The sequence below is a fragment of the Oryctolagus cuniculus genome, chromosome 9, assembly GCF_051225735.1.
Source record: "Oryctolagus cuniculus isolate XC-2025 breed Fujian yellow rabbit chromosome 9, ASM5122573v1, whole genome shotgun sequence".
NCBI lineage: Eukaryota > Metazoa > Chordata > Mammalia > Lagomorpha > Leporidae > Oryctolagus > Oryctolagus cuniculus.
The window spans coordinates 98,339,527-98,359,308 of NC_142875.1; the positions used below are offsets into that span (position 1 = coordinate 98,339,527).

A 19,782-nucleotide genomic window follows, 5' to 3' on the forward strand; every position below is an offset into this window, starting at 1 on the left:
CGCAGCCCCTCTTGTGTCCTTGTGTCCCTGTGTCCCTGCACATGCAAGCTGCCAGCACTTTCAGTTCTCAGGGAAGACTGTCAGTGACCAGGGCATCACCTGGGTTATTCTGAGTTGGTCTTGCATTGCCGCTCTTGCATTAAGGAATGTCGATCCTTTTTACCTAACTTTTGCCATATTAATGTTTTGATTCCTCTCCAAGTCTTTGTCATTGCTAATTTCTTTTTCCTCTTGATGTGGGAATAGATATGATAGGTCTTTTGCCCTGCTCAAGTTGATTAAAATAATAAAAAAAGTTTGAGGGGCTGGTGTCATGGCATCGTGGGGTAAGCCACTGCTTACGCCAACAGCATGATCAGAGTGCCAGCTGGGTTCCAGCTGCTGTTTCTGATCCAGCTCCTTGTTAATGAGCCTGGAAAAGCAGCAGATGATGGTTCAAGGGTGGAGCTCCTGGCTCCTGGCTTTAACCTGGCTCAGACCTGGTTGCTGGGGTCACTGGGGAGTGAACCAGTGGATGGAGGATCTCTCTGTTTCTCTCTGCCTTTTGAATAAATATATTTTTCTAAAGTTTGCCAAGTGGTAAACAGGTGTTGGTGACAGTCCCTCACAAATCAAGTAAAAATAGCTTTGTACCTATCACTTGTTTAAAAAGATTTATTCAGTTAGTTGTAAGGCAGAGTTGGAGGGGAGCAGAAAGAGAGAGAGAGAGAGAGAGAGATCTTCCATTTGCTGGTTCACTTTCCAAATGGCCACAATGGCCGAAGCTGGGAAGGTATGAAGCCAGGAGCCAGGAGCTTCTTCCAGGTCTCCTACGTGAGTACAGGAGCCCTTGGATTTGAACCATCTTCTGCTGCTTTCCCAGGCCACAGCAGGGAGCTGGTCTGGAAGTAGAGCAGCCAGGACATGAACTGGGGCCCATATGGGATGCCAGCACTGCAGGTGGTAGCTTAGCCTGCTACGCCACAGTGCCTACCCCTGCATCTGTCTCATGTTGCCATCATCCTTCGGTCTCTTGGGTACAAGGTTGAGAAACCCAGAAAAAGATATCAGAGTTCGCCTTCAAGAAGGTTTTTTGAAAGATTTATTTATTTATTTAAAAGGCAGAGAACAAGACATCTATCTGCTGGTTCATTCCCTGAAATGGCCAGGAGCCAGAAACTTGATCCAGGCCTCCCACTTGGGTGGCAAGGACCCAAGTACTTACACCATCATCCACTGTTTTCCAGGCGCATTGGCAGGAAGCTGGATGAGAAGCAGAGTAGCCACAAGACCCACCCTAGCACTCAAGAGTTTCTAAGGGAGAAGCAGCTAAAGTTCCAAGACTCACCAGGGATTGCTATTGAAGGTAAATGGAGCCTCCCAAAGCAGAAGTGCATGAAACAAAGTGAACCATAGAAAAAGCAGGCCTAGGAAGGCTTGGTGTATCAAATTGATCCTGGGTATATTTCAATGCCAACAAGCTATGATGTACCCTTGCAACAATTGTTTGTCTCTACTAGGAGTAGAACAAGAACAAAAAGACTAAAAGAAGATGATTTCTTTCAATAGGAACATATCTGGGGTCGACGATGTGACACAGCAGGTTAAGCTGCCAGCATCCCATTTGAGCACCAGTTTGAGCACCAGTTTGAACCCCAGCTGCTCTACTTCTGATCCAGCTCCTTACTAATTCACCTGGGATAGCAGTGGAAGATGGCCCAGGTGCTTGGGCCCACGTGGGAAACTTGAATAAAGCTCCTGGCTCCTGGTTTCAGCCTGGCCCAGCTGTAGCCCTTGTGGCCATCTAGGGAGTGAATCAGTGGATGGAAAAAAATCTCTCTTTCTGTAACTCTGTCTTTCAAATAAATAACTAAATAAATCTACCTTTAAATTAAAAAAAAAAAAAAGAACAGTTCTGAGCAACCTAAATTCCACCCTTGGGACCGTGGTAGAGGGAGCAGTGGGATCTCCTCCTCTGAACCTTTACATTAGAGGCGCAGTGGGGAGGGGGCGCTTCCTCAACCCCTTTTCAAACATCACAAAGAACAGAAAGACAAAGGAGCTCGCAGAGTGATGGAGACAACAAAGTGTGGCCACCTAGGATCGGGCCGATCTGAACAGCAAAATGAATAAGGAAAGTATTGGATTACAGTGCACAGAACAAAATTCATTCACAAGTTCATGCTTATCTAATTGAATAAATCAGTGGGACAGAAAGGACAGCTCTTCCTTACAACAGCACCGAATTAACAGTGGAACAGGAAAGAGAAACAGAAAGTCGCTATTGGACAAACATCACTGTAAAACTGTTGCATTTGAGATCTATGGACAAGCGTTCAAATCCATGGGCGAAAAGTTTGAGGAGAAACAGAATTTATGACATCTCAGAGTGTCTCCCCACAAGGTATTTACTAACGTCAGAGGGAAAGGTGGTGACTAACAGAGAAGCCAAGCAGGAGCCACCTCACGACCAATGTCAACATCACCACGAGAAGACGTGTCCAGCCCATGTCGTGAGCCACATGATAGTACGTGCTGAGAGGGACACAACATTTCTGGGGCATTCTTGCCCAAAATAGGTTCAATCATGAGAAAGCATAAACCCAAAATGAGCAGCATTCAAAGGAGTCCAAGTCTTAGAGGACAGGGAAGGAATAAGGAATTGTTTTAGGCTGCAGGAGAGTAAGGAAAAGTAACAGCCAAAAGCAAGGATCCTGGAGAGGATCATGGGACTAGAAAAGGACATTAACATGCAAACTGGTGAAATCTGAATAAAGTCTTCAATATTATTCCCTTTTTTTTAAAGATTGTGTTTATTTATTTGAGAGGTAGAGTTACAGACAGTGAGAGACAGAGAGGAAGGTCTTCCATCCGCTGGTTCACTCCCCACATGGCTGCAATGGCTGGAGCTGGGCTGATCTGAAGCCAGGAGCCAGGAGCTTCTTCCAGGTCTCCCACACGGGTGCAGGGGCTCAAACATTTGGGCCATCTTCTACTGCTATCCCAGGCCATAGCAGAGAGATGGATGGGAAGAGGAGCAGCCAGGACTAGAACTGGCACCCATATGGGATGCTGGTGCCACAGGCAGAGGCTTAACCTACTGCACCACAGTGCCAGCCCTCAGTACTATTCTACCAATGTTCATTTCTTGATTCTGATGATGGACTATGGTTATGTAAGATGTTAAGATTCGGGGAAGCTGGCTGAAAGATATGTGGGAACTCTGCATTGCTTTTGCAACTTTTCTGTAAGTCCAGTTAGTTTAAGATGCAAAGTTTTGCACTTTGGAAAGAATATGGTTTACTCCCTGACCACTGGGAACCTGACCCTGCTGGGAGAAGTTCCGGGATATTAGACATAGAACCCAAAGGTGGGGCTGCATACTCTGACAGGTTTTCCTCTGGGTTTGATTCCAGATAAGATAATTAACCTGAATTCCATAATTCCAAAGCCTTAAAGAAACAAGACTTATGACAGAGATTGTCAGCGTGCTAGGTGTTGTGCTGGCACCATCTCATTTTATCCTCAGAACAAATCCTTAACACGGGATCACCACTGTGACCACCTGAGAGAGAGAGAGAGAGAGAGGGCGAAGTGACTCATTCAAGATCACATACGGGTGAGCAGTAAAGGGCTGGAGTCTGAACTCCGGTCTGTAGGATTCCAAAGTCCCTTACGCATAACTGCCAGGCGATCCTTTAGTCCTAGGAGGAGGAGAAAAGACCAGGACAAGCCTGAACAACGGCAGGTCTGGTGCTGTGCCTAGTGTGGCTGCTGCAGGGCCATGAGACGAAACACAGCTTGCTCAGGAAGGAGGCGAGTGACCAACGAAAAGGACAAGAAAAACGTTGCTTTCGCCGAAAAGTCCATCTGACTTGGAAGGATTGTTTAAAAATCTAGCGAGCAGGCTCTCTCCTGCCCCAGCAGGGGTCTCCTGCAATCCTCTCCCGCTGCCCCCCCCCCCCCCCCGCACAGCGGGGAACCACCTTACCTCTTTAACTCCAGAGAACTGTGATTTTCCAATTGCATCTGTTTCTTCTGATCACTGCTTCCCTGATTTCTGGGCACGGTAAGAGTTTGCGCCATTTATGTAACTAGTTCCCAGCAGGAAGCTCATGGCTGATTAGCAGTTGGCGAGCAGGGATCCTGAGCAAGGGACAAATTCCTCCCATAGCTCCTACCCTGATGCTCCTGAGCTGTGGCGAGGGATTAGGGCAGAGAAGCAACATTTTAAAAGAGCAGTTTCAACCACTGGGCCCCCTTTTACCCAGACATTTTTAAAGGAGCATGTTTATGAAGAACAAGAAGGTATGTTGACGCCCTGGTGACGTGGGTGAGTGACGGAGAACGCCACAGTCTCAGCCCTCCCTGCTCCTGACTACACGGCTCTCCTCTGACCTGGTGTCCCCAACGAGAAAAAGCAGACAGGCACCTGCTAATGCGCCTGAGAGGGCACAGAGGATGGCCCAGGTGCTTGGGCTCCTGCACCCATGTGGGAGACCCGGAAGAAGCTCCCAGCTTGGCCCAGCCCTGGCTGTTGGAGCCATTTGGGGAGTGAACCAGCACATGGAAGACCTCCCTCTCTCCGTCACTCCTCGTCTCTCTGTAACTCTGCCTCTCAAATAAATGAAATATATCTTAAAAAAAAAACTGTGATTAATCAAGTTGAGTTTATTACTCTTTTTTTAAAATTTTCATATATACAGGTTTTTTAAAAGATTTATTTATTTATTAGAAAGGCAGAGTTACAGAGAGGCAGAGAGAGAGAGAGAGAGGTCTTCCATCCGCTGGTTCATTCCCCAGATGGCTTCAATGGCCAGAGCTGCACCAATCCAAAGCCAGGAGCCAGGGGCTTCTTCAGGGTCTCCCATGTGGGTAAAAGGACCAAAGGATTTGGGCCATCTTCTACCGCTTTCCCAGACCTTAGCAGAGAGCTGGATTGGAAGTGGAGCAACCAGGACTCAAACCAGTGCCTTCATGGGATGCCGGCACTGCAGGCGGTGGCTTTACCCATTATGCCACAGCACCGGCCTGTGGGTTTATTACTCTTGAGACAGGCAGCTGGAGGAAGGGGTATTGGTAAGGATTTATTACAGGACAGACTTGTGACAGGGAGGGTACAGGAAGCAGGGCTCTGCTTGGGACTGGATGTTGCTAGCCAGCAGGGTTAACTTTGTGATCGATGTCCCCCAGATCTCACCCAGAAGGCAGGAAGACTGAGGGAAGATCTTGTTTGCTCAAATCTGATCAGAGTGGTCCCATGTGTGCATGGATCTATTATGACCCCACGAGGCCCGGTCTGATGGCGGTGGACGGAATTGAGTAGGTAGAACAGAATGCCAGGCCCAGCTGGGACAGCCCCACAGGGTCAGTCCAGTCTCTGGCTGACAGGGGCTTCTTTCCTCCTACTCAGAACTGAGGGGAGCAAGATGGTGACTCCAGGGTGACTTGCAAGTGACCCTTTCTCCCAAGGCCTGAGCTGCGGGTTGTCATTTCCTCTTCCCCACTTCCTCTTCCTCTTTCAGATGAAGCCCAATCCCAGGTTCCCTTGCTCTTGTGTTTTATCCCTATCCTTCCATTAAAAACATATTTTTTTCTAGCATCAATTGCACCGTTGAACCATTTTCCTCTCAATTCTTCCATCAGATCAAAACTTGACATTGTCTGAACCAGAAACCATAAAGCAGGGGCAGGCATTTGGTACAGTGGATAACGCACCAAAGATGCCAAAGATGCCCACGTCCCATAGCAGAGTCTCTGGGTTTGAGTCCCAGCTCTGCTTTCAATTCCAGCTTCCAGCTTCCAGCAAATGCACACCTGGGAGGCAGCAAGTGATGGCTCAAGATGGACTTCCTGGCTCCTGGCTTGGAAAGCCTGGCCCAGTTGTACTGTTACAGGCATATAGGGAGGAGGATGGGTGAACCAGCAGATTGAAGATCTCTCTCTCTCTCTCTCTCTCTGATTCTCTGCCTTTCAAATTTCTTTTCTTAAAGAACTCTATACTAGGGCTAATGGCCACACCCACCCCTCCGGATTGACTTCCCTCCTAGTTTCAACCTCTTCTTCCTCCAAACTCCTTCTCTCCAGGCCCCCCAAGGATGTCCTCCTGGTTCCCATCTCTCTGGCATACCCTTCTTCATTCATTTTTCCAAAGCCTTGTCTGTTCTCTGCTAAAATCCCATGCGTTCCTGGAAGTTATCACTTGCTGAGCCACCTGAGTGGGCAGTTAGTCTCTCTTGTGTTTCTTGTGTTGTTCTCCAACTGGCTTCTTGCTTTTTCTTTTCTTCTTCTTCTTTTTTTTTTTTTTTTTTTTTGGTAAGACTTATTTATTTAGCAACCAGCGCTGTGGCCTAGCAGATAAAGCCACCACATGTGGCACTGGTATCCCATCTTGTCGCTCCCCCTCTTCGTGGAGGAATGACACTAAACCCTGCCTAGGCTTCATATCCGAGTCACGGCACCATTATGTCGCTCCCCGTCTTCGTGGAGGAACGACACAGGACCCTGTGCTGTTCTTTTGTCTGCTCGGCCCTCCCCGGGTTTGCTGCTGGTTCTTCCCGGGTTGGCTACCGTCCCTTCCACCTCCGTGGAAGGGCGGTTCCCCCTGCCACCTTCCCCACTTCCGCGGGGGAGCGGCACACCGCCGGCTGGCTCTCTCGGGGGCTGCACAGGTGTTCCTTCAGATAGATGTTCCTGGTGCATGTTGTCTCTCTCCTCCTTTATAGTCCTCTTCCGCCAATCCCAACTCTGCTGCCCACACGCCGAGTACGCTGCTCTCCTCCAATCAGGAGCAGCTCCTGCTGTTTATTGGTTGAACTGGAGGCAGCTGTGTAGAAGCTATTTCCTCCTCTCCCAGCGCCATATTGTGGGAGAGCAGATGCATAGAATAAGTCTTAATTCCAGTAACTTAGTCTAGTCCGAGTTGCTCCCAGTTGCTCCCCACACCATCTGGGTGCCAGTTTAAGACCAGGCTGCTCCACTTCTGATCCAGCTCTCTGCTATGGCCTAGGAAAGCTGTAGAAGATGGCCCAAGTGCTTGGGCCCCTGCACCCACATGGGAGACCTGGAAGAAGATCCTGGCTCCTGGTTTCGGGTTGGCCCAACTCTGGCCATTGCGGCCATCTGGGGAGTAAACACACACATGGAAGACAGCAGCTTTACCCACTACACCACAACACCAGGCCCTAATTAATTTCAGTGCAGGAGCTTGTGAATTCCTTCAAAGGGTAAAATATCTGTTTCCTCTATTCCTAAGGGATCCAGTGGTACCAAAAACATCGTAGGTGCTTATCCTCTTTTGCTGACTGATGGGGCAAGGCTCCCAACCTCAGCTTAGCATACACATGGGATTCACTAGGGAAGGGGGTGTGGAATATAGGACATGCTCAGTGGTGTTGTTCAAGATGAATTAATGCTGTCGAAATCTGCAATGCCTTCATCCCAGGGGGGATGCTATGAGGGGTGTGGCCTGCCTGGGAAACCCAGTGAATGCAATCCTCACTAGACGGTGAGTCCCCTGCTGGCACTGGGTCGGAATCACCCAGAGCAGTGTATGAATTTATATAGAGCTCGCTAGCTATCCACATTGCACAGGAATTTAAGTGCAATCAAGGCCCCCACCTAACAGATTTCGATCCCATATTTCTGGGGTGAGGTCCAAATACCCATTACTTAAAAATTTTTTAAATGTATTTGAAAGGGGCCGGCGCCGCAGCTCACTAGGCTAATCCTCCGCCTTGCGGCGCTGGCACCCCGGGTTCTAGTCCCGGTCGGGGCGCCGGATTCTGTCCCGGTTGCCCCTCTTCCAGGCCAGCTCTCTGCTGTGGCCAGGGAGTGCAGTGGAGGATGGCCCAAGTGCTTGGGCCCTGCACCCCATGGGAGACCAGGATAAGTACCTGGCTCCTGCCATCAGATCAGCGCAGTGCGCCGGCTGCAGCGCACCGGCCGTGGCAGCCATTGGAGGGTGAACCAACGGCAAAGGAAGACCTTTCTCTCTGTCTCTCTCTCTCACTGTCCACTCTGCCTGTCAAAAAAAAAATTATATATTTGAAAGGCAGAGAGACCAACAGAGATCTCTCATCATCTACTCCCCAAATCCCCACAACAGCCTCGACTGGGCCAGGCCAAGGCTAAGAGCCAGAAACTCAATCCAGGTCTCCCATGCGGATGGCAGGGAGCAATTCTGAGCCTCACCTGCTGCCTCTGTGTATTAGCAGGAAGCTGGAAGCGGAAGCGGGGCAGGGATTCAAACCTGGGCGCTGGGACATGGAATGCAGGGGTCTCCGGGGGAATCTTAAAACCGCTGCAACACATGCCGGCCCCTGCACGCACTCAATCCCGCTGCACAGCTACAGGGTTGAGGCCGTCTGAGGAAGGCCGGCCTCTGAACTCCGTCCCAGAAGCTCTGAGTCTTAGACCATTTCCAAGCGGGAAGACGGCACACCCCAGACCACGTAATCCCCGGCAGTTGAAGAGCTTTGATCCTGCCCAGAGCCCAGGGCTTCTGCATCTTAGCCGCCCACTGAGGTCACCCGGGAAACGAGGAAGCCATGAGAGGCCCGGCCCCTGTGTGGCGGGGCGGTCACAGGAATTTAAACCCGCTCCCCAGGTGTCTCCAAGAGGGCAGCTCCATTTGCAAACTCCGGCGGCCTCTCCCCTCTAATTTCTCCTTCTAGCGTCAGGAGAGAGGTACTACACTGGATCTGAAACACTGTCCAAAGCCACCCTCAGCTGTCTCTCCTCCAAGATAAATAACCCAAATCCTTTCATCCTGCCTGAGTTCTGACTCTCTCCCCACCGCTGTTTACACTGCTTTCCTCTGGAGGCTCTCCAGACTCACAGCTTCCATGACATCCTCAGGGCTCCCTGGCGCTGCGTTCCTGTCCACCGCCCACCGGCCGTGCTTGCTTGGACGGAGGTTCCGCATTGCCATCCGAGTTCGTGGCTCCCACCCGTGCAGACACTCAGCGATGGAGAGAGCTCTGCCTCCCCACTAGGGGCCTGCGAGGGCCAAGCCTGAAAGGACCCAGAAGACAGACAGTTCTGCAGCATGGCCCATGGAGAGCGGAAACGTTACTCGAAAGAAAGGGCTTAAGTGCAGGATGAGATGAGAGCAAATTTCAGCGTGATTGAAATGACAGACGGCACGACAGGGAAGCCACCGCGCAGGACGCCGGCATCCCACATCAGTGTCCTGAGGCCCAAGCCTGGCTCTACTCCGGATCCAGCTTTCTACAAATGCACACCCCAGGGGGCAACAGCGATGGCTTCGGGGCTCCTCCCTCCCCTGCGCCTGGTTTTGAAGTCTTGATTCTGCAGTATTTTTCATAAAGAGGACTCCCTGCAATTGCCTAAGCTTCAAGGCATACAAAACCTCGATCCGCTTCTGTACTCGGCTCCCGAGTTAACATAAACACTACCATCTTCTTTGGTAATTTCAGAGTGAGGGTATTCAGCAAACATAAATTTAAGACCGATCTGGCTGGCTGTCAGCTCTAGAAAACCTATGGTGGTTTTTTTGTTTGTTTGGTTGGTTTTTTTTTAAGATTTATTTATTTAAAAGAGTTAGAGGCTGGCGCCACGGCTCACTAGGCTAATCCTCCGCCTGCGGCGCCGGCACACCGGATTCTAGTCCTGGTTGGGGTGCCGGATTCTGTCCCGGTCACTCCTCTTCCAGTCCAGCTGTCTGCTGTGGCCAGGGAGTGCAGTGGAGGATGGCCCAAGTGCTTGGGCCCTGCACTCACATGGGCGACCAGGAGAAGCACCTGGCTCCTGGCTTCGGATCAGCGACAAACCGGTCGTAGCAGCCACCTGGGGGGTGAACCAACAGAAAAAGAAAGACCTTTCTCTTTGTCTCTTTCTCTAACTCTGCCTGTCAAAAAAAAAAAAAAAAAAAAAAAAGAGAGAGAGAAAGAGAGAGTTAGAGAGATAGAGCCAGAGAGAGAGAGAGATTCTTCCATTCACTGGTTCACTCCCCAAATGACCACAACAGCCAGAGCTGAGCTGATCTGAAGCCAGGAGCTTCCTCTGGGTCTCCCACATGGGTGCAGGGGCCCAAGCACTTGGGCCACCTTCCACTGCTTTCCCAGGCCATAGCAGAGAGCTGGATTGGAAGTGGAGCAGCCGGGACATGAACCAGCACCTATATGGAATGTCAGTGCTGCAGGCTGGGGCTTTAACCCGTTGTGGCACAGTGCCGGCCCCAGGTACTTTAAAAAAAAAAAGCAACAATACAGGGGCCAGTGTTGTGGCTCAGGTAAGCCACTGCCTGTGATGCTGTCATCTCATATGAGCAGGGTGGAGTCCCAACTGCTTCATTTCTGATCCAGCTCCCTGCTAATGCACCTGGGAAAACAGTGAAAGATGACCCAGGTGCCTGGGTCCCTGCCACCCACGTGGACCATCTTCCCTAGCTTTCTTAGGTGCACTAGCAGGGATCTGGATCAGAAGTGAAGCAGCCAGGACTTGAACTGGTGCTCATATGGGATTCCAGCACCCCAGGTGGTGGCTTTACCTGCTATGCCACAGCACTGGCTCCCAAATAAAGCAGTTTTTGCTAACAACTCCAAAAGCATTTTTCCTTTTTTTTTTTTTTTTTTTGCAGAAGAAAAATAAAACATATAGAAGAACAAATTTGCAAACTTAACCATGCATAAAAATATAAAAACTCAAGGAGACCGCATTCCTTCATTCAGAATTTTAGTTTGAAAATTAAAATGAGGCTTTGCATTGATATGAAAAGGACCTGAAGTTGTTGAACCAGTAGGATCAAAGAACTCAGAACATATGAAAATAGACTTGATGAGAGTCAGAGTTCTCTGTTTTTCTGAAAAATGGAAAAGACAAATTCTCTCTCTCTCTCTCTCGCTCTCCCCTCTAAGATTTATTTATTTATTTGAAAGTCAGAGTTACACAGAGAAGGGAGAGTCAGAGAGAGAGAGAGAGAGGTCTTCCACCCAATGGTTCATTCTCCAGTTGGCTGCAACAGCCGGAGCTGCGCCAATCCGAAGCCAGGAGCCAGGTGCTTCTTCCAGGTCTCCCACATGGGTGCAGGAGCCAAAATGACCTTGGCCATCTTCTGCTGCTTTCCCAGGCCACAGCAGAGAGCTGGATCAGAAGTAGAGCAGCCAGGGCTCGAACTGGCGCTCATATGGGATGCCAGAGCTTCAGGCCAGGGTGTTAACCCGCTGCGTCAAAGCGTCAGCCCCTCTCTCTTTTTTAAAATTATTTATTTATTTGAAAGAGATACACAGAAAGAGGAATTGAGAGAGAGAATCTTTCATCCACTGGTTCACTCCCCAAATTGCCCCAATGGCTGAGTCTGGGCCAGGCCAGAGCCAGCAGCCAGGAGCTTCTTCGGGTCTCCCATGTGAATGCAGGAAGCCAAGCACTTGGGCCACCTTCTGCAGTTTTCTCAGGCACATTAGCAAGGAGCTGGACCAGAAGTGGAGCAGCCAGGTCTCAAACTGGCACCCATATGGGATGTTGGCATTGCAAGTGGTAGCTTAACCTACTGTGCCATAGCACCAGCTCCAAGACCTGTTCTCTGGAATACAGGAGATTGGCCAAAGAGCAGTTATAAATATTTCAATTTGTAGCCATGTTACAAAATTTTATCCCAGGTGAAAAAAAAAGCTTGTTTTTCATGAATATTAGAAAAACAAAGACATCACACTTTCTCTTTGCAACTGAACTTGAATAGAAAGAATAGAGAGAACAAAGTTTATGAATTCCTAGGAAGTTGGCATCTTTCCCCAGGCACCGCAGACTTCGTGGGATGCAGCGTATTCCTCCCCCGCCACCCCACCCACCCCCGGCTATGTGAGTGTGGCCTCACGCAATCCCTGTCTTCTGGAGTTCACACGCTTCCGGGATCTCCTCCTGCTGGGAGCAGCTCCTGTGACCTGCTTCCACCTCACAGAATACGGCCAAGATGCGTCCAAGATGCTTATGTTTACCTCCACCTTGCCAGGACACTCTCCTCCTCGCCGGCTTTGAGGAAGCAAGTGTCCATGTTGGGAAAGCTCAGGAAGCAAGGAAAGGGAAGCTGGCTCAGACTGGGGGTCAAGCGGAAGCAGAGGTGCTCAATCCCACCCCCCACAAGGATCAAGATGCTGCCCACAACTGCCTGTGCTTGGAAGTAGATGCTTGCCCAGCTAGCTTCATCTGGGTCTCCCATGGGGGTTCAGGGGCTCAAACACTTGGGCCAGCCTCTGCTGCTTTCCCAGGAGCATTAGCAGGGAGCCTCCTAAGATGTAGAGCAGCCAGGACTCGAACAGGCGCCCATATGGGATGCTGGCACTGCAGACAACGGCTTAACCCGCTATACCACAGCGCCGGACCCTTTATCTGGCTCCTTTCACACACATAATTATCTTGAGATTCATCCATGTATCATTTCCTCATGTCAGTAGTTGAACCCTTGTTATCCAGACTTCTTTTTTTTAAGATTTATGTTATTTATTTGAGAAGCAGAGCTACGGGGTGGAGGGGGTGACCCCAGCCTCAAACACCGCCCTGACGGCAGCCTTGTGAGACTTTGAAGTGGAGTAACCAGGGAAGGGGTACTGACTCTGGGGCCGAGAAACTGAGAGGGAATAAGTACGGGTTGTTTTAAACTACTAAATTTTTAGCAATGTTATACCGCAAATAGAAACCTACTGCCATGAGTATACGGAATGTACACACATATGTAAAGTTGTGCTTGGTGTTAGAGGCCTGGGGGTAACAAGATATATACATGTGCGGAAATGCAAGACGTGTACCCAAATACTCTGAAGAGTCAGTGAGTGTATTAAAAAAAACCTGAGAGAGATAGGGGCCGGTGTTGTGGCGTAGCGGGGTAAGCTGCCACCTGCAACGATGATCTATCATACAGGTCCTGGTTCGTGTCCCCGCTGCTCCACTTCCCATCCAGCTCTCTGTTTATGCACCTGGGAAAGCAGTGGAAGATGGTTCAAGTGCTTGGGCCCCTGCACCCACATGAGAGATCTGGATGAAGCTCCTGGCTTCAGCCTGACCCAGCCTTGGCTGTTGCGACCTGGAAGTTGGGCCATCTTCTACTGTTTTCCCAGGCCATAGCAGAGAGCTGGATCAAAGAGGAGCAGGCAGAACTAGAATCAGCACTCACTAAGCCACAGTGTTGCCCTGAGAGATCATTCTAAGGATGTCAGGAATACCAGGAATTATAAAACTGAAGAGGTCAAGTTTACATCATTAAACTTTGTTACTTCTAAAAAAGAAAAAAATAAATAAGGTTAGAGGACTAATAAGCTGGCCAAATTTTGCAACACAAAACAAAGGAAGAATGGCTCAATATAGAAAGGTCTTTAAAACCATTAAAATCCCATATAAGGGGCTGGCGCTGTGGCATAGCAGGTAAAGCCACTGCCTGCAGTGCCAGCATCCCATATGGGCGCCGGTTTGAGACCCGGCTGCTCCACTTCCAGTCCAGCTCTCTGCTATGGCCTGGGAAAGCAGTAGAAGATGGCCCAAGTGCTTGGGCCCCTGCACCCTGGTGGGAGACCTGGAGAAAGCTCCTGGCTCCGGGCTCCGGATCAGCATAGCTCTGGCCACTGCAGCCAATTGGAGGAGTGAACCAGCAGATGGAAGACTTGTCTGTCTGTCTGTCTCTCTCTCTCTCTGCCCCTTCTTCTCTCTCTGTGTAACTCTTTCAAATAAACATATCTCTTTTTTTTTTTTTTTTTTTGACAGGCAGAGTGGACAGTGAGAGAGAGAGAGAGACAGAGAGAAAGGTCTTCCTTTGCCGTTGGTTCACCCTCCAATGGCCGCCATGGCCAGCGCGCTGCGGCTGGCGTACCGCGCTGATCCGGTGGCAGGAGCCAGGTACTTCTGGTCTCCCATGGGGTGCAGGGCCCAAGCACTTGGGCCATCCTCCACTGCACTCCCTGGCCACAGCAGAGAGCTGGCCTGGAAGAGGGGCAACCGGGACAGAATCCGGTGCCCCGACCGGGACTAGAACCCGGTGTGCCGGCGCCGCAAGGCAGAGGATTAGCCTAGTGAGCCGCGGCGCCGGCCCAACATATCTTTAAAAACAAAACAATACAGCTTATATTTATGATGACATACAAATGTTCTCAAAATGAAGTGAAAGAAGCAAGAAAGCAAGCAGTCTGCGTAGAGAGGTAAACAGCTGGATAGATGTGCAGCCATGACTGGCGGGAAATAAATTCAGTTAAATCTTAACAGGGGTTACTTGAAGGTGGAAGATGATTTTTCATTTTTTGTCAGTTTAAAACAAACATACTTTCCAAAAACTGTTTTGGAAATATTCATTTGCCTATAAGCAAAAATCTATTATTTGGCAGGGAAGTTAATCAGAACCACTGAGGGCAATTTCTGGTGTCCACATTATCTCAGGCAGGCTGCTCCTCACACACCTCCCAGTGTCGTTTACCTACAGGGAAAGGCAGCCGACAGGTGTTTCTGAATAACTCGCAGAAAGCATGAGAGGCCATTTTGGATGATTCTAATATGTGTAAAGGAAAAATAACAAAATGGTCTACTATGTTCCATTACCAAATTGATGATCTTTGTCATACTAGTGGTGAAAGCACGCATGGGCATAGGTGGGCATAGTGGGCCTAAGTGTGAAAGTATGTGAAGCATCCTTCTTACACGCAGTTCTTAAATATCACCGAGATTCCTCACAACGCACTGTAGAACTGTGGTTCTCAGCCCTACTCACATGTAAAAAATCATCTGAGAGCTTGAAAACCATCCTGGTGTGGGGTCTCCAAAGGGCAAAGCTTTGGAGACAAAGAACAGGGAGAGTCTGTGAGCAGACGTCACAGCTTTTGCTTGTTTTTGTTTTGTTTAAGATTTACTTATGTATTATTTGAAAGACAGAAGATGACAGAGACAGAGAGAGAGAATGAGAGAACCTTTCTTCTATTGGTTCACTCCACAAACGGCCACAACAGCCCAGGCTGGGCCAGGCTGAAGCCAGAAGGCAGGAGCTCCAGCCAGGTCTCCCACGTGAGAGTCATCCTCTGCTGCTTCCCAGGCGCATTAGCAGGGAGTTGGATTGGAAGTGGAGCAGCCAGGGTTCACAAAGTGCTACAATGTGGGACATGTGCACCCCAAGCAGCAGCTCAATCTGCAACACCTACCCATAGTGTTTCTTTTAGGGGTCATGGAAACATTTCCAAGTTTGTATGATGTGGTGATGGCTGCACAAGTCTGTAAATGTACTAAGAAGCATTCATCAACGTTAAAATGAGTCAATTTAGTGGCAGGTAAATTATACCTCCTTAAAGCTCTTCCAAAAAAGACTGATGCGGCAGGTATCTGGCATGGTGGTAATGATGCTGCTTGAGATCCCCGATCGTGTATCAGAGGGCCTCGGTTCAAGTCCTGGCCGTTCCTGATTCTAGAGCGCTGTTAATGCGCACCCTTGGGAAGCAGCGGGTGGTGGCTGAAATACACGGGCCCCTGCCACCTACATGGGAGACCTGGACCCGGTTCCTGGCTCCTGGCTTCAGGCTGGCCCAGCCCCTGCTTTTGCAAGCATTTAAGGAGTGAATCAGTAAATGGGAGATCTCTGTTTCTGTGTCTCTGCCTTTCAAAATCAATAAACAAAACAATTTTTAAAAAATATTCATGGGGTCGGCACTGTGGCACAGTGGGTTAATGCCCTGGCCTGAAGCGCTGGCATCCCATATGGGTGTCGGTTCTAGTCCCAGCTGCTCCTCTTCGATCCAGCTCTCTGCTGTGGCCTGGGAGAGCAGAAGATGGCCCAAGTCCTTGAACCCCTGCACCCACGTGGGAGACCCAGAGGAAGCTCCTGGCTTTGGATCAGTGCAGCTCCAGCCATTGCAGTCATTGGGGAGTGAACCACCAGATGGAAGATCTCTCTCCTTCTCTCTGGCTCCATCTCTCTCTGCAGTTCTTTCAAATAAATAAAATAGATTTTTTTAAAAAATGCTGATGCTTGAGCTCCACCCTGGGACACTTGCGGTTCGAGCAGTCTGGAGCAGCAGTGGCAGCATGTTTTATGAAAGCTCTCCAGGCAGGTCTACTGTGCCACCAGGGCTCAGAACCACCGAAGCCATTACCAGAAACCATGCTGCAGAATGACTTCCATGCCACCAAGGCCAGGCGAACACAGGCAACATCGCTGGTTTCCACTGCACACCAACTGCACAGACGCAGCGCTGATCATGCTCACTGCAAACTGTCTCCCACTGGGGTGATCTTACAGAGTTCCACCATGCAGAACTGTAGCTTGAAAACTAAAACCAACTCTGATATGTTTAAGATGGGCATGCAGTAAGGTGGAATTTGCTCAGATAAATCCAATGAGGAAGGCAAAGGGATCCAAAGTCATGACACACTAGAATTAGTGACATTAAACCAGACAGGCAGAGGATGAGGACTGGGCAGGTAGAGACGGTGACTACGATCAAACTGTTGAAAGGCTGCCAGAGAGGCACTTGAACGAGTTTCTCGTCCCTTTACCATACTCCTGTCCTAGGCGCCGTATTAGGTCTTGGGGATAGAAACGTAAGGACTGCATCTACTGAGTGAGTCTCAAACGCCCGTGTGCATCCCAGCTCCCCAGGGGCGTTGGCCTCAGCCACAGACTTTCTGATTCCAGGTGCCTGGGGTGGGGCCTGGGAATGTGCATGTCTAAAAGTTTCCAGGTGGCGCTGATGCTACCGATCCAGAGGCCACGCTTGAGGGCATGGCCGTCCACACATGGAGAACAACAAACAGGCAAGAACGTGAGCATGGAGGAACCAAGGCATGAAACGGCTCTCATCCACAGTTATCTATTGAATATTCTAGTTGCTGGGTACAGAGAGACAGAGGACACAAGCCTCCACTCTCGGGGAGCTGATAAACAAATCCGTCACCTACACCAAGGCCCGTCAGGAGGAAAGGAGGCTGCTGTGAGAGCCAACAAGGTGCTCTGAAGAAGCAGCACTGAGGCTGACATCGCCAGAATGAAAACACGGGCATTGCAGGAAGGAAGCCTAGCGTATGGAGAGAGAAAGAAAAGGAAGAAAAAAATAAGTGAGGGAGGAAGCAAGGAAGGGGAGGGAGGGAGGGAGGGAGGGAGGGAGGGAGGGCCAGGCCTCAGTATGGCTGAAGCACGGTGCCTGGGGCATGTGTGGCAGCTGATGTGCTTAGAGAGGTACAGGACCAAGGCAGGCGCAGACCGGCTCCTTAGACGGTTCGTTCTGGCGGTAACCTGGAAGATAAGCTGAGTGACCACCCTAAAGCCTAGCAAAGAAATCAGGGTGGCAGTGACGACAGCATCACAAGGGAAACAGATGGGAGTGGCCACCGCCGCGTCCCACCAGCCCGGCATGCAAGCAAGCCAGAGCCAGAAGTGGAAGTACAGACCTCCGAAGGCGCCCGTGGAAAATGAGCAACTTGTGATTGGCTCCTGCCATCAGCCCACAGACTCCTGGGATAAGGGTTATGATCCCCCTGCTCTGCCCCTGTTGCAGCACAAAGAGCCGTGCTACATGTTGTTCAGGTTAGATTCTCACAATGGCCAGGGCTGTCAATGGATATTCTCCAGATCAGTCTCATGCTCATCAAGAAATGCAGGCTGCAGCAGCAAGAGCGACTGAAAGGCGAGTCTGCAGGTGGCCCATTAAAGGTGAAGTGTTTGGAGCAGTGAAGGAAGATGTATCCTTACATGGATATAAAAAACAGCTGCCGGGGAGAAGTGACAGCAGATGAAAATCAGTGAGGTACAGACTGACCTGGGTGTGGACACTCAGCGTCAGACACTACAAGGAGAAACGTTTCCTAATTCTCGAGACGCTTTGCAGGCTTTGGAAAAGTTGAGTAACAGCTCAAATGCATGAAGTTGGAAATAGATATAAAAAATGAAATTATAATTTGGCCAACACAACAAAGACAGAACTGAAAGATTTGCCAAAGAGGATTCCCAAGGATTCAGCACGCTCCCGTTTCTTCGTGTATAACCATTCCCACGGGGGAGACTATTTTGAGTCCATAGTTTGTATTTCCATGCCTGCGTACACATGCACTGTGACAGAACGGTTGTGCGCTCCAGCTGCGAGCCCTCTGCTAGTGATTATAGAAAGACAACGAACTACAAGTGGATGCAATGAGGTGGAGACAGAGCACAGGGATGGGCTGACGGCGACTTCCTCTGAGAAGATGTGCACCCCAAGCAGCACGCGTACAGCAGAGTTCTGCAAAACTCAAAGGCCCTGCAAGAAAAAGAGGAATCCGAAGACTAATTAGGGGTCCAGCTGAAATGGAAGCCACTGCTGATTACAATCATTACATTTCACATTACAATACTAGTTTAGAAAAAGAAGAGAGAGATGGAGATAAAAGACAGGTCAATCTAAAGGATTTTTGCATGCAAAAAGTGCATGGGCAGAAAGAATACCGTGATGGCTCACAGGGTTTTGGCTTGGGCAACTGGTCATTTGTTTGAACAGGGAATAAAGGATGTAGAACTGGTTTGGAGTGGAAAGAAGGTTAAGTTTGGTTTTTGAAACAATAAGTTTGGAGGGATTAAAACAGAGGGCCGGCACCGTGGCTCACTTGGTTAATCCTCTGCCTGCGGCACTGGCATCCCATATGGGTGCTGGGTTCTAGTCCCGGTTGCTCCTCTTCCAGTCCAGCTCTCTGCTGTGGCCCGAAAGGGCAGTGGAGGATGGCCCAAGTGCTTGGGCTCTTGTACCCGCATGGGAGACCAGGAGGAAGCACCTGGCTCCTGGCTTCGGATTGGTGTAGTTCCGGCCATAGCAGCCATTTGTGGGGTGAACCAATGGAAGGAAGACCTCTCTATCTCTCTCCCTCACTATCTAACTCTATCTGTCAAATAAAAAAAAATTAACCTAGTGGAAATGGTTACCAGTCGATTCAAGAACTCAGAGAGCAAGCAGGGGATGCTGATTTGGGCATCACTTGAAGAGAAGGGGTAACTGGGAATGGGTTAGGGCATGTAGATATATAAAGAAGAACCCCATGACACTCTTTTAAGGGGATTCGCAGAAAAGGGAGCTGATTAAAGAGCAGCTGGAGACAAAGTTAGCAGAGTAGTGGCATTCGAGAAGTTTGAAGAACAGACAACCATATCAAACATCAAAGAGAGGTCAATCAAGAACAGGAGTGTTCACTGGGCACCACTGATTTCAGTGAGACGGCGAAGGGAGGATCCACATTACAGCAGGCACAGGAGCGATGGACGAGACGAGACCGGGCGCTTTCAGGGCAGTGCGGCCGCACACCACAGGAGTGAGTTGGCAGTACGAGATGCCAGCATCCCACATCAGAATGCCAGTTCAAGCCCCAGTCGCTCCATTTCCAATCCAGCCCCCTTCTAACGCCTCTGGGAAGGTAGGAGAAGATGGCCCACATGCTTCTCAGCCTGGCCCAGCCCTGGCCTTTGTGGCCATTTGGGGAGTGAGCTAGCAGATGGAAGATCTCCAATTCTTTCTCTGTATCTTCCTCTGTCATGCTGCCTTTCAAATAAATAAATGTTTCTTTAAAAAACAATAAATGAAAGGAGTGAGGCCAGAATGATCTGACAAACTAGAAGGAAAAGGCCATTTAAGGAACTGAGGTAAGTTGCATACACTAAGAAATACATCAAAGGTCAAGACATTAAAATCAAAGTAGATGAACAGGATCCTAGCATTCAGTGTTTTAGGAACGGTGCTGAGACATGACATGAAAACCACTATGGGAAGCAGACGTCCAGAAACTGCAGCTCCTCAAGATCAGTGACACTGCCCTGGATGATGGCAGCGCTGGGGACAGAGATGCCGCAAAGCCATCCAAGTC

General features: G+C 49.7%; 1 pseudogene across 1 annotated transcript; it reads left to right on the forward strand.

Annotated features, from left to right (window-relative positions):
* Window positions 1-17,140: 17,140 nt before the first annotated feature.
* Window positions 17,141-18,565, forward strand: LOC100355619 (twinfilin-1 pseudogene; annotated as a pseudogene). Its single transcript, XR_016213433.1, has one exon. The product of XR_016213433.1 is annotated as a twinfilin-1 pseudogene (transcript).
* The last annotated feature ends 1,217 nt before the right edge of the window (window positions 18,566-19,782 follow it).